We start from the raw sequence: 13,920 nt of genomic DNA, 5'->3' as shown, positions 1-13,920 counted from the left end.
CATCGTCACCGTCATCGAGCTGGACATCATCGCCATCACCATCATCATCATCTCCACCATCATCACCGCCGTCATCACCGCTGGACACCGTCACCGCCGTAGCAATTTGGGTTTGATCTTGATTGTTTGATAGGGGAAACTCTCCCGGTATCGATCTCTACTTGTTGTTGATGCTATTGAGTGAAACCATTGAACCAAGTTTATGTTCAGATTGTTATTCATCATCATATCACCTCTGATCATGTTCCGCATGATGTCTCGTGAGTAGTTCGTTTAGTTCTTGAGGACATGGGTGAAGTCTAAATGTTAGTAGTGAATTATGGTTGAGTAATATTCAATGGTGTGATATTTAAGTTGTGGTGTTATTCTTCTAGTGGTGTCATGTGAACGTCGACTACATGACACTTCACCATTTATGGGCCTAGGGGAATGCATCTTGTACTCATTTGCCAATTGCGGGGTTGCCGGAGTGACAGAAACCTAAACCCCCGCTGGTATATCGATGCGGGAGGGATCGCGAGGATCTCAGAGTTTAAGGCTGTGGTTAGATTTAATTCTTAATTACTTTCTTGTAGTTGCGGATGCTTGCAAGGGGTATAATCACAAGTATGTATTAGTCCTAGGAAGGGCGGTACATTAGCATAGGTTCACCCACACAACACTTATCATAACAATGAAGATTATTTAGTCGTATGTAGCGAAAGCACTAGTCTAATCTCCCTTGTGTCCTCGAGAACGTTTGGTCATTATTAGTAAACCAACCGGCTTGTCCTTTGTGCTAATAAGGATTGGGGGTCTCGCTGCAATTGTTTCTCGCGCACTTTAGATACTCGTACTTTTTTCAACTCGTTACATCAAAACCCCACGAATACTTGTCTCAGAGCATTTACGGTGAATCCTTCATCGAAACTGCTTGTCAACACCTTCTCGCTCCTCGTTGGGATCGACATTCTTACTTATCGAAGATACTACGATACACCCCTATACTTGTGGGTCATCAAGACTATTTTTAAGGCGCCGTTGCCGGGGAGTGAAGCGCTATTGGTAAGTGGAATTGGTAAGGAAAACCTTCTTGTTGTGCTGATTTTATTTACTTTCGCTGCTATAAGTCATTATGGAGAGATCTTCTCTTCAATTTTTATTTGGGAAATCTACTACTACTGCAACGGTAGTGGATGAGGCGCCAGTGAGGAAGTAATACCATATAAAATACCTATGAAAATTATTGAACGTGTTATGGATAACCGCTATGAAGGGGATGGAACCTGTCCACCCCGGTGATCATTTCTTGTTTTTGCATGAATTATGCGGGTTATTCAAATGTGCAGGTATTGCTATGGATGAAGTGAGGAAGAAACTATTCTCTTTATCGCTGTACGGTAAAGCGGCGCATTGGTATAAATTCTTGGATAATGGGGATTCTCTTGAATGGAATGATATTGTGCCCGGTTTTATTCTAAGTTCTATCCTCCAAGTGAAATTCATAAGGATCGGAATCGCATATATAATTTTTGGCCTCATGATGGAGAGAGTATTGCCCAAGCTTGGGGGAGATTGAAGTCTTTAATGCTCAAATGCCCCATTCATGAGCTTCCTGGTAATGTTATTATTGATAATTTCTATGCAAGACTTTCTTTTCAAGACAAGACCTTGCTGGATACTTCTTGTTCTGGATCATTTACACGTAACAAAGAAGAGTTTAAAAGGGACCTTCTTGATTGAATCCAAGAAAATCTTGAAGGTTGGGAGAACGACAAGGATAGAGAATCGTATAATTTATGATTATAAATGCATTGAAGCTTTTATGGATCTTGATAAATTTCGTAATATGAGTGCTACATATGGTCTTGATTCTCAAGTTGCTGTAAATCTTTATAAAGCTTTTGCCTCTCATTATGAATTGCCTAAGAAGAATTTTGATAAGTATCATGAACCATATAAAGATAAAATTGATTCATCTATTAATAAATGCGTTGTAGTTGAAACTGCTGGTCATGTTATTCCTGAAGCTTATATTGAAAAAACTCCTTTCCCTGCTAAAATGAAGGAGTACTCTGTTATAAATAGTGCGGTTCATAAAAGTGAAAAGAAACCTGTAGAACCTGAAGAACAAATAAAAGTTGAACCTCTTTGTTGCAATAGTTAAAGATCTTGTGACTGAAAATGTGGAGGATGGTCATATTATTTTCTGTGAAGATGCTTCTAATATTGTTTCACATCCTAATAAACCCAAACGAGCTAGTGTTCCTATGCTATCTGTTAGAATTGGTGATCATTGCTATTATGGATTATGTGATATTGGTGCAAGTGTTAGTGCTATTCCGTATGAGCTTTACACGGAGATTATGCACGAAATTGATTCTTGTGAACTTGAAGATATTGATGTGGTTATTCAGCTGGCTAATAGAGAAACTATTTCTCCAATTGGTATTGTTCGAGATGTGGAAGTTTTATGCGGTAAGATTAAATATCCTGCTGACTTTTTGGTACTTGGTTCTGCTGCTAGTGATTATTGTCCTATTATTTTTGGTAGACCTTTTCTAAATACTTGTGGAGCTATTATAGATTGCAAGAAAGAGAAAATTTTGACTAAATTTGCTGGTGAATCTTATGAGTTTAACTTCTCTAAATTTACCAAAACTCCTTATAAAGCTGATTTGCCTAGTAATGATTTTAAAATGGAGCAATGTGCATCTATTGTTCTTGTTCCTAATAATCCTTTGCAGCAACATTTGGAGGATAGCGAGAGTGAAATTTTTAGGAAAGAAAGAGATGAGCTTGAGGAAATTTTTCTTCGCCAACCTATTCTCAAGCATGACTTACCGGTGGAAGATTTGGGTACAACACCGCCACCAAAGGAAGATCCTGTTTTTGATTTAAAGAATGTTGCTTATAATCTTAAATATGCTCATATTGATGATAAGAAAATATATCCTGTTATTATTAGTTCTAAGCTTTCAGGGATTGAGGAAGAAAGGTTATTGGAAATATTGAAGAAGCACCGAGGAGCTATTGGCTATACTCTTGATGATTTGAAAGGGATTTCTCCTTCTATTTGCCAACATGCTATTAATATGGAAGATGATGCAAAGCCTGTAGTTGAGCATCAGCGTCGTCTAATTCCAAAGATGAAGGAAGTGGTAAGGAATGAGGTATTACGACTTCTTGAAGCTGGTATTATATATCCTATTGCTGATAGTAGATGGGTTAGTCCTGTGCATTGCGTTCCCAAGAAAGGAGGTATGACTGTTGTGCCTAATGATAATGATGAGCTCATTCCTCAAAGAGTAGTTGTAGGGTATAGAATGTGCATTGATTTTCGAAAAGTTAATAAAGTTACTAAGAAAGATCATTACCCTTTACCATTTATTGATCAAATGCTAGAAAGATTGTCTAAAAATACTCATTTTTGCTTTCTTGATGGTTATTAAGGTTTTCACAAATTGCTGTTAAAGCTAAAGATCAAGAGAAAACCACCTTTACTTGTCCTTATGGAACTTATGCTTATAGACGCATGCCTTTTGGTTTATGTAATGCTCCTGCTACTTTTCAAAGATGCATGTCTGCTATTTTTCATGGTTTTTGTGAAAGTATTGTAGAGGTATTCATGGATGATTTTTCCGTCTATGGGAATTCTTTTGATAGCTGCTTGCGAAATCTTGATAAAGTTTTGCAGAGATGTGAAGAAACTAACCTTGTTCTTAATTGGGAGAAATGCCACTTTATGGTTAATGAAGGAATTATATTGGGACATAAAATTTACGAGAGAGGTATTGAAGTTGATAGAGCTAAAGTTGAAGCAATTGAGAAGATGCCCTATCCGAGGGACGTTAAAGGTATTCGTAGTGTTCTTGGTCATGCTGGGTTTTATAGGAGATTTATTAAAGACTTCTCCAAGATTTCAAAGCCTCTTACTAATCTTCTTCAAAAAGATGTACCATTTGTTTTTGATGATGATTGTAAGGAAGCTTTTGAAACTCTTAAGAAAGCCTTAACAACTGCTCCTATAGTTGAACCTCCTGATTGGAATTTACCATTTGAAATTATGTGTGATGCTAGTGATTTTGCTGTAGGCGCTGATCTTGGACAACAGTAGAAAAAAAACTGAATGTTATTCATTATGCTAGTAAAACTCTTGATGCTGCTCAAAGAAATTATGCTACAACTGAAAAGGAATTATTAGCTGTAGTCTTTGCTTGTGATAAATTTAGATCTTATATTGTTGATTCAAAAGTTACTATTCATCTTGATCATGCTGCAATTAGATACCTAATGACAAAGAAAGATGCTAAGCCGAGGCTTATTAGATGGGTACTTCTTTTGCAAGAATTTGATTTACATATTGTAGATAGGAAAGGTGCTGATAATCCTGTTGCTTTGATAATTTGTCTAGATTGGAAAATATTGCTTATGATCCTGTTCTGTTAATGATAGTTTTCCAAATGAACAATTGGCTGTAATAAAGGTGAGCTCGCGAGACAGGTCCTTGGTATGCTGATTATGCTAACTTTATTGTTTCCAAGTACTTGCCTCCAACCTTTTCAGCTCAGCAAAGGAGGAAATTCTTTTATGACTTGAGGCATTATTTCTGGGATGATCCACACTTATATAAAGAAGGAGTGGATGGTATTATGCGAAGATGTGTTCCCGAATATGAACAACAAGAGATATTGAGTAAATGTCATGGTAGTGCTTATGGAGGACATCACGCCGGAGAAAGAACCGCGCAAAAGGTTCTACAATCAGGTTTTTATTGGCCAACTCTCTTCAAGGATGCGAGAAAGTTTATTTTATCTTGTGATGAATGCCAAAGGGTTGGTAATATCTCCAGACGCAATGAAATGCCCATGAATTATACTCTTGTTATTGAACCGTTTGATTGTTGGGGATTTGACTTCATGGGACCTTTTCCATCTTCAGAAGGTAACACTCATATACTTGTTGCTGTTGATTATGTTACTAAATGGGTGGAAGCTATACCTACAAAAAGTGCTGATGGTGAGACCTCTTTAAGAATGCTTTTAGATATTATTTTTCCTAGATTTGGAGTGCCTAGATATATTATGACTGATGGAGGTTCTCACTTTATTCATGGAGGTTTTAGAAAAACTCTTGCTAAGTATGGTATTAATCATAGAATTGCTTCCGCTTATCATCCTCAAACTAGTGGTCAAGTAGAACTATCAAATAGAGAGATTAAATCTATTTTGGGAAAGACCGTTAATAAAACTAGAAAGAATTGGGCTAGTAAATTGAAGGATGCACTTTGGGCTTATAGAACTGCTTACAAAAATCCCATGGGAATGTCACCTTATAAAATGGTTTATGGGAAAGCTTGTCATTTACCTTTAGAACTAGAGCACAAAGCTTATTGGGCTGTTAGAGAATTAAATAAAGATCCTAAACTTGCCGGTGATAAGAGGTTGTTGCAATTGAGTTCTCTAGATGAATGGAGAATAAGCTTATGAAAATGCTAAACTCTTTAAAGAGAAAGTTAAAAAATGGCATGATAGAAGGATTATCAAAAGAGAATTTAATATTGGGGATAAAGTCCTATTGTATCGGTCTCGTCTCAGATTCTTTGCAGGGAAATTACTCTCGAAATGGGAAGGACCATATGTTGTCGAGGAGGTGTATCGTTCAGGAGCAATCAAAATTAGCTCTCTCCAAGGCAACGCCACGCAAGTGGTGAATGGACAAAGACTCAAGCATTATATCTCGGGTGATTCTTATAATGTTGATGTTGATATTATTCAAGTGGAAACACCGGAGGCTTTCATCAAAGGGCAAATTGACAAATTCACGTAACTCGACTTTGAATAGGTAATAAGATCGGTAATGAAAAGTACGCAATTTACTTTCCGAACAATATTTTCGCTGTTTTTGGAAAATATGAGAAATTACGAGTTCGAAACGGAGTGGAAAGGACGCACGAGGGGGCGCCACCATAGGCCGGCGCGGCCAAGCCTGGGCCCGCGCCGACCTGTGGTTTGGCCGCCTCGTCGCCCCTTTCCGACTCTGGTTCGATCTGGTACTTTCCTTATGTCGCAAAAATTTTTGCTATATAATCCCCCGGACCCCTGGAGGTCCGTATATCGTGTTCTCGACGTGTTTTGTTTCGAGCTGTTTCTGCCAGGATCTGTTTTCAATTTAGAAGCACCATGGTCTCCAAGAACAAGGGCAAGGAGTTTCCAGATGAAGAAGATCGAGATCTTGGGTGGAAAGAGGAAGACAAGGACGTCAAGGAAGAGGATGAAGAAGAGGTGGAGGAAGATTCGCGCGCACACCCGCGTGCTACTATTGCAAGCATCAAGGTGGTGGACAACCCTTTTAGTGCAAACAAGAGCGCAAGAATTCGCACTGGAGGAGGGGTTCCACGTCATTACCTAGCTCCGAAAACATCTCCATCAGGCACTCATCACCCCTTCCATAATCTAATTTTCAATAATCAAATTGAAGGGACTCCCAAGGCAGCATTGCCTAGCCAGTGGGATATAGATCGCTCTAACACTGCAGGAGAGAAGGAGCCTGAGGCTGAGGAGTGGGGAAATAACTCCAAGAGCTGGGACTCGCCGTCGGACAGACTCCTTAACCGCGTCGAGCACAATTCAGAGATGATTCGCAATCTCATATACAGGATTGACGAGCTTCAGGAGCTTATTGAGAAGCTTGTCAGGAATTCATCACCACCATCACCAAAGGAGTAATTCATCATCGGTATTGGCATCCCCTTGGTTTGTTCCAAGCTTGGGGGAGTGCCGCGGTATCACATCATCACTACCTTTTATTTTTATTGTCAAGTAGTGTCATATCATGAGTAGGGAAGTTATCATATAAGATGGGTTGCAGTTGGAAGTATCTCTCTTTAGTTGGTTGTCTATGTATCCCTTGGTGTGAGTTATCGTTATGGAATATTAATGAGAAGTCTTATCATTTACATATTGCACATCTTATTCTAGTTTACAATCTCTATCATATGATTTACCTTGTTGTTAGTATTGGTATCACTTTGGGAGCATTGAATAAATCTATTTGGTTTTGGCAAACTTAGCATTGGTCAATAGCAACAACGCTTTGAGGTTTAAATAGAAAAGAGAAATACATGTAGTTGTTTCATTGTCTTTCTTGTTAGCTCATAGCTTATTATTCTGAAGTTAAAATTGTTTGTGCTTACAAGGAAGATGCATGATTGTTTCTATCATATGTATATTTGTTTGTTTCCCTCGACTCTTATGCTTGCTAATTAACCTTGCTAGCCAAAGACCTGTACTGAGAGGGAATACTTCTCGTGCATCCAAACCTTAACCCAAACCTATGTCATTTGTGTCCACCATACCTACCTACTATATGGTATTTTCTGCCATTCCAAGTAAATACTTCATGTGCTACCTTTAAACAATTCAAAACTTAGTATCTCTTATTTGTGTTAATGTTTCATAGCTCATGAGGAAGTATGTGGTGTTTTATCTTTCAATCTTGTTGGGCAACTTCCACCAATGGACTAGTGGCTTCATCCGCTTATCCAATAATTTTGCAAAAAGAGCTGGCAATGGGATTCCCAGTCCCAAATTAATTAAACTAAATAGACACTCCTCCATGGTATGTGATTGATGGACGGCACCCGAAGGATTCGGTTAGCCATGGCTTGTGTAAGCAAAGGTTGGGGGGAGTGTCATCATCATAATAAAACTAAAATAAAAAGGCACTCCTTCATGGTATGAGATTGTTGGCAGGCACCCGAGGATTCGGTTAGCCATGGTTTGTGAAAGAAAGGTTGGAAGGAGTGCCACACAAAATGAAAATAATATGGGAGCCGCTCTTAGGAGGTTGTCTGGCAAGGGGTTAGAGTACCGCTACCAGTCGTTGACAACAACAAACACCTCTCAAAATGTTACTTTTATTATCTCTATATGATTTCAAAATTGAAAAAGCTCTAGCACATGATTTAATCCCTGCTTCCCTCTGCGAAGGGCCTGTCTTTTACTTTATGTTGAGTCAGTAAACCTATTTCCCTCCATCTCAAGCAAGCATTTGAGTAGTTGTGATCAAACCATTATATTGTGATTTGCTTCATCATGTCTTTTATTCTTCCTTGTTTAGTACAAGTTTTATCTGGATGAATATAGCTTTGCAAGTTATCAATGATTATGAGAAGACCATTATGATTGAGTATGCAAGTTGTGCTTTATAAACTTTAACATGAGAGCGCTGCTCAATGAGATAAATATAATCTGTTAATTGTTCTCCGACCAAGAACGAAGTTTGCCATCACCAATTATGATTTCTTATGCACCTTTACTTGTGATTACCTTATACTTGTTTCAAGATGAGTTATAAGAGGTTGTTTACTATAATGTCCTGTGTGAATGAATATGATGCTTCTTGTCCGTATTTTATTTATCGACTCTTCACTCCATAAACATGTGGTCCTGTCGATCGAGCTCCGTTTCGCGTGGGGCCAAGCGCAGTCTAAGCGTGGGGGGAGTTGATACGTCCAATTTGCATCACTATTTTATATCATAATTTGCTGTTATTCATTGATATATTTCATATTGGGACACAATACTTATGTTATTTCATCTATTTTGCATGTTTCATCATTATTGGAGGATCAAGCACCGAAGCCAGGATTCTGCTGGAAAAAGCACCGTCAGAACGCAATATTTCGGAAGATCAACTGTGGGAGAAAATTATACCAAAAATCCTATTTTTCAAGATGACGAAGGAAGCCAGAAGGAGGGGCCAGGAGGACCCAGGGTGGGCCCACACCCTAGGGTGGCGCGGCCCATGCCCTGGCCGCGCCGCCATGTGGTTTGGGGGGCCCACGACCCCTTTCGCCTCCTTTTCTTCGCGAAATCCTTCGTCCCAAAAACCTAAGCCACAGAGGGTACCTCGCGAAGAGTTACAGCCGCCTCTGCGGGGCGGAGAACACCAGAGAGAACAGAGCTCTCCGGCGGGCGAGGAATCCGCCGGGGAAATTCCCTCGGGAGGGGAAATCGGCCATCGTCACCGTCATCGAGCTGGACATCATCGCCATCACCATCATCATCATCTCCACCATCATCACCGCCGTCATCACCGCTGGACACCGTCACCGCCGTAGCAATTTGGGTTTGATCTTGATTGTTTGATAGGGGAAACTCTCCCGGTATCGATCTCTACTTGTTGTTGATGCTATTGAGTGAAACCATTGAACCAAGTTTATGTTCAGATTGTTATTCATCATCATATCACCTCTGATCATGTTCCGCATGATGTCTCGTGAGTAGTTCGTTTAGTTCTTGAGGACATGGGTGAAGTCTAAATGTTAGTAGTGAATTATGGTTGAGTAATATTCAATGGTGTGATATTTAAGTTGTGGTGTTATTCTTCTAGTGGTGTCATGTGAACGTCGACTACATGACACTTCACCATTTATGGGCCTAGGGGAATGCATCTTGTACTCATTTGCCAATTGCGGGGTTGCCGGAGTGACAGAAACCTAAACCCCCGCTGGTATATCGATGCAGGAGGGATCGCAGGATCTCAGAGTTTAAGGCTGTGGTTAGATTTAATTCTAAATTACTTTCTTGTAGTTGCGGATGCTTGCAAGGGGTATAATCACAAGTATGTATTAGTCCTAGGAAGGGCGGTACATTAGCATAGGTTCACCCACACAACACTTATCATAACAATGAAGATTATTTAGCTGTATGTAGCGAAAGCACTAGACTAAAATCCCGTGTGTCCTCGAGAACGTTTGGTCATTATAAGTAAACAAACCGGCTTGTCCTTTGTGCTAAAAAGGATTGGGCCACTCGCTGCAATTGTTACTCTCGCACTTTACATACTCGTACTTTATTCAACTGTTACATCAAAACCCCCTGAATACTTGTCTGTGAGCATTTACAGTGAATCCTTCATCGAAACTGCTTGTCAACACCTTCTGCTCCTCGTTGGGATCGACATTCTTACTTATCGAAGATACTACGATACACCCCCTATACTTGTGGGTCATCAACGTGCTGGGCGGTCGATGAAGTGTTCAGCGCGCCGGCCGAAGTAGAAGGTCGGTGAAGCAGATGATGTGCAGTGCACGGGGACGTCGGTGTCGGCGAAGCTGGTCAGGTGCGGTGGTCAATAGAGTCGGCGAACGAGATACGGTGCGGTGGACGCCGGAGTAGGTGCAGATCAAGCGGATAGGGCAGCCTCGAGGTTTGAAGCCGTGGCAGCTTGAACGGCGAAGTGCGGCGGTGATTTTCCGGTGCGGCGGCCGTGAAGGTGGGAGGTAGGTAAGAGGAGCGGTTTCTCTGAGGGCTTGCGGGCGGAACTAGGGCGAAGCTGGGCGATAGAGGAGAAAAAGGGAATTTCGCAATCCTTCTTTTGAGGGAAAAAATATTCGCAGATCTGAAACTTTGCGGCGCGAGATATTTGGGCGTTGGCGGGGAATTTCACCGCTCGATGAGATTAAATTTTGCCTGCAGTAGGTAATCTTCTCTTTCTTAATAGATGGCCCCATTTTGCTGGCCTCACAGCGAGCCACGTCATCTCCTTTATCCCACACTGTCGCTACGTCGGTCACGAGTCACAAAATAATTCTGTGTATGTTGGCAGGTCGAGCCACCTGGGCCGGAACCCCCTTCGTGGGCTGGCAGACTCATGTTGCCAGTCGAGACTCGCTCGGGCCGCCGTTTCTAAAGGAAAAGGCTGTTGCTGTTCGCATTCCGTATGGGCTAATCACCGGCGCTAATTCCGCGACCGTCCAGTGCCACAAATGTTCCTGCCACGAACGCCCCCCTCACCACAAATGCTCGAGAAACCGCCCAATAAATCGAGCAATGATCAAGTAAAAAGTGCTCGATGGAACTGATCCGCCGCGGCGTCCTCCAGGTTAAAAACCAATTCCGTGCGACCATCTGCATCAATATTCAATCATGCCAATCCGTGCTTGCGTCGCGGCCTCTGGCAATGGTATCCACGCTGATACTGGCCGCTTCCGATTTTAATCTCTCCTTCGTCTTTCCAATCCCTCAACATATCTTTCCAATCTGGTAGGTTGCCCCTCCAACGATTTCATTAGATCATGCCTGCTAGCTCAAAATCACCGCGTTTTGTTTGGATTAATTGGATTGGTCACATCTCTGGCTTTCCATGCATGGCTTCGTCAAAGTGGAACCATTCGTTCCATTGGAACACCCCGCCGGATCGTTGCCGGCAGCCTGCCCGCCCATACACCGGTGCCTCTACTAACTATGGTTCTTAGAGTTACCTGCCCGCCCTGCCGTTTAACAGATTTTTTAGGTGTAGATTCCAGGAGCTTTGCCTGTTCTTAGATTTGCAGTTTCGTATTTCATCCTGCAAAATTTGATTGGCTTTAATTCAGGTTCTTAGGTTCACGTGGATGGAGGGATGTCAAAAGGAAGCCATGGAGTTGCTCATATTCATATAATCAGCAGCGAAATCTGAGCAAATATAGAAGGAGCATATGTAAGGTGCGCTCACCTTGAATCCCCTGATTGCTCTAATGATATTCAGTGCAGACGTTGATGATTCAAATAATTACATATTTCACTACTCAGTTTTGAAACTACACTAACGAAGTTTGTTTATTTAGATTGTCATCTCAAGTATAGAAGGAGCATATGTAAGGTGCGCTCACCCTGAATCCCCTGATTGCTCTAATGATATTCAGTATTGTCTTCATTTATCAGTGCAGACGTTGATGATTCAAATAATTACATATTTCACTACTCAGTTTTGAAACTACACTAACGAAGTTTGTTTATTTACATTGTCATCTCAAGTACTAACTTTCTATTGCATATTAGATGTGGCATGCCTCTTTTACAGATTATCTACAATAATCAGGTATATATGTACTGAGAAAGTTTTCTCACATATATAATGTAGTTAAAGGTGTAAGTGCATGCAGTGGCTTTATATGTGATACTATAACCATTGTCGAAAGCCTTCAGGTTTGCTTAATGGACTACATTTATCTTCGATAACACACGAGGTATGTTGTTCCAAATTATTTGAAATTTTATGCTAATTAACTGTTCTATGATTACGATTATTAAAATTATTTTTACTGCCCAACATATATCCCTTCATCCAACCGCAGCTGTGAAGGGAGGAACTGCGTGTTAACTGTTAAGGTGTGTTTTGAAATTCTCTCCGATTGACCTCTAGATGTACCTTTAACCACACGTCAGTGTGCAGTCGCTCCAATGTGTAGCCCTTTTAAAATGCAAGATTGACAATGTGGTTACTTCTCATTTTAAATTGTACTATCATGGATCAACACTTTCCATTATTGTAAATGGTTACCATGTAATCATTGAAAATTAAAAGTGATATATTTTCACTCTTTGCGCTTGCCCATTTGCAGATTGTCAAATATATTAATATTTTGCAGGAGAGGAATAATAGTGGGATGAAGCAGTTGATGTATATGGTGAGTGCATTGAGTAAATGGATATTGACATTGGGAGGTTCGATCTCAAGTATCATCAAAGGATGGCAAATGGCACATCACATTAAATAGCTAGGTTTTTATATGTCAATAATAGTCAATGAACGCCCTGGCTAGCTTTCCTTGCAAAAACCTCATGGACGATGTAACTATATATTATATGAGCAATAAATCCATGGTGACCTTTTTCTACAAAAATGACCATATTTATAATTACAAAAGGTATGACCTTTTAAAAAATGACCATATATATTTTGTAATTAGGAAAGTAAATCCTTTTATGTTCAGTTTTGATGGCTGCTTTTGACTGTATTATCGACATAATTTTTTCCATTTGTGCTTTATGAATACCTTAGAACTTTTGTGGTCCTCCTGATTTTGTTCACTGAAATCATTCCAAGATAATTTATCTTAGATTTAAATTTCACATTTTAAAAAGTTTACTCCACAATGTTTCCGCAGCAACGCGCGGGGTATCATCTAGTAATAATAAATAGTAGGCCCTACTAGTAGTACTGTAAGTCTGTTCAGTAATCCAAGGGGGTCGAGGTAGAGGAATCCATTATGTGAATCCACATTTCAAAGTGTCCAAAAATTCTAAACTGAAATTTTACATGTATATCTAGACATTTTATGTTGGTACATAAGTTTTTTAAAAAAAATATGTGGCTCCTGTAAAAAAAGACAAATTTTGATGCTGTAACACGACTACGTACATTTTTTGCCTTTTTTGTACACACCGAACAAAATGTTGTTTTTCCACGAAAACTTATGAACGAACATAGGATGTCACAATGTATACCAAAAAATTTATATCAGATTTTTTTAACATTTATATAATTGTTTTTTTATTATTTCCAATAATCGGTGCATATGCACGTGTGTGCCAAAACGCCACCTCCAGGGGCTAGGAGTTTCTAAACTTCTTATGGCACATCAAATAAAATGTTGTTCAATCAATAATAATAATGTGCTTATGATTGTTACTCCCTTCCACCATTAATAAAGTCCACATCGGTCTCGTGTCAAACTTTGACTCGAGATTTAGGTACCCACATGATAGTGCTAGTATCATAGCTAGTATCATACACATTGGTCCCACAAAACAGCTGATGTGGCAGCTAATTAAGTAGGAGAGAGGAGATTAGTGTAACATAGGTAGATATTGTATCATAGCGCAAACAACGAGATACATGCTTAGGGTTAGGGGTAGATACATGATTTTTCTGGTTTGAATATGTCTAGACCTTATTTATCAACTTAATTGAATGCTTACTATATAACATAAGAAGACCTTGTTTTTTTATTTTGTTTTTTAATTTTTATACGGATTTGAATCTTGGTCAAATCCTAGGTTTCACCAAGATTTGAATAAGTTTAAAACATGAATATGAAAAAGTAAGCATGCATGTATGCTTCATAATTAATCACTTCAAAATGAAGCTCTTGGGAGGGTTTTTGAAATT

The 13,920-nt window shown here is 39.8% G+C and overlaps 1 long non-coding RNA gene across 6 annotated transcripts; it reads left to right on the top strand.

The window, feature by feature from the left end:
* Nucleotides 1-10,726: 10,726 nt before the first annotated feature.
* LOC127342832 (uncharacterized) lies at nt 10,727-12,652 on the top strand. Of its 6 annotated transcripts, none has more exons than XR_011755624.1 (6): nt 10,727-11,471; nt 11,594-11,628; nt 11,808-11,847; nt 11,955-11,995; nt 12,104-12,137; nt 12,398-12,652. It is a non-coding gene; the product is annotated as an uncharacterized lncRNA (long non-coding RNA). The 6 variants fall into 6 exon arrangements; XR_011755623.1 differs by having other exon boundaries at nt 12,371-12,652; XR_007876905.1 differs by lacking the exon at nt 11,808-11,847 and having other exon boundaries at nt 11,890-11,995.
* The last annotated feature ends 1,268 nt before the right edge of the window (nt 12,653-13,920 follow it).

Source organism: Lolium perenne, chromosome 3 (assembly GCF_019359855.2).
Source record: "Lolium perenne isolate Kyuss_39 chromosome 3, Kyuss_2.0, whole genome shotgun sequence".
Classification (NCBI taxonomy): domain Eukaryota; kingdom Viridiplantae; phylum Streptophyta; class Magnoliopsida; order Poales; family Poaceae; genus Lolium; species Lolium perenne.
The sequence above is the reverse complement of the archived record's forward strand: the minus strand, read 5'-3'. Positions and strand labels throughout refer to the sequence as shown.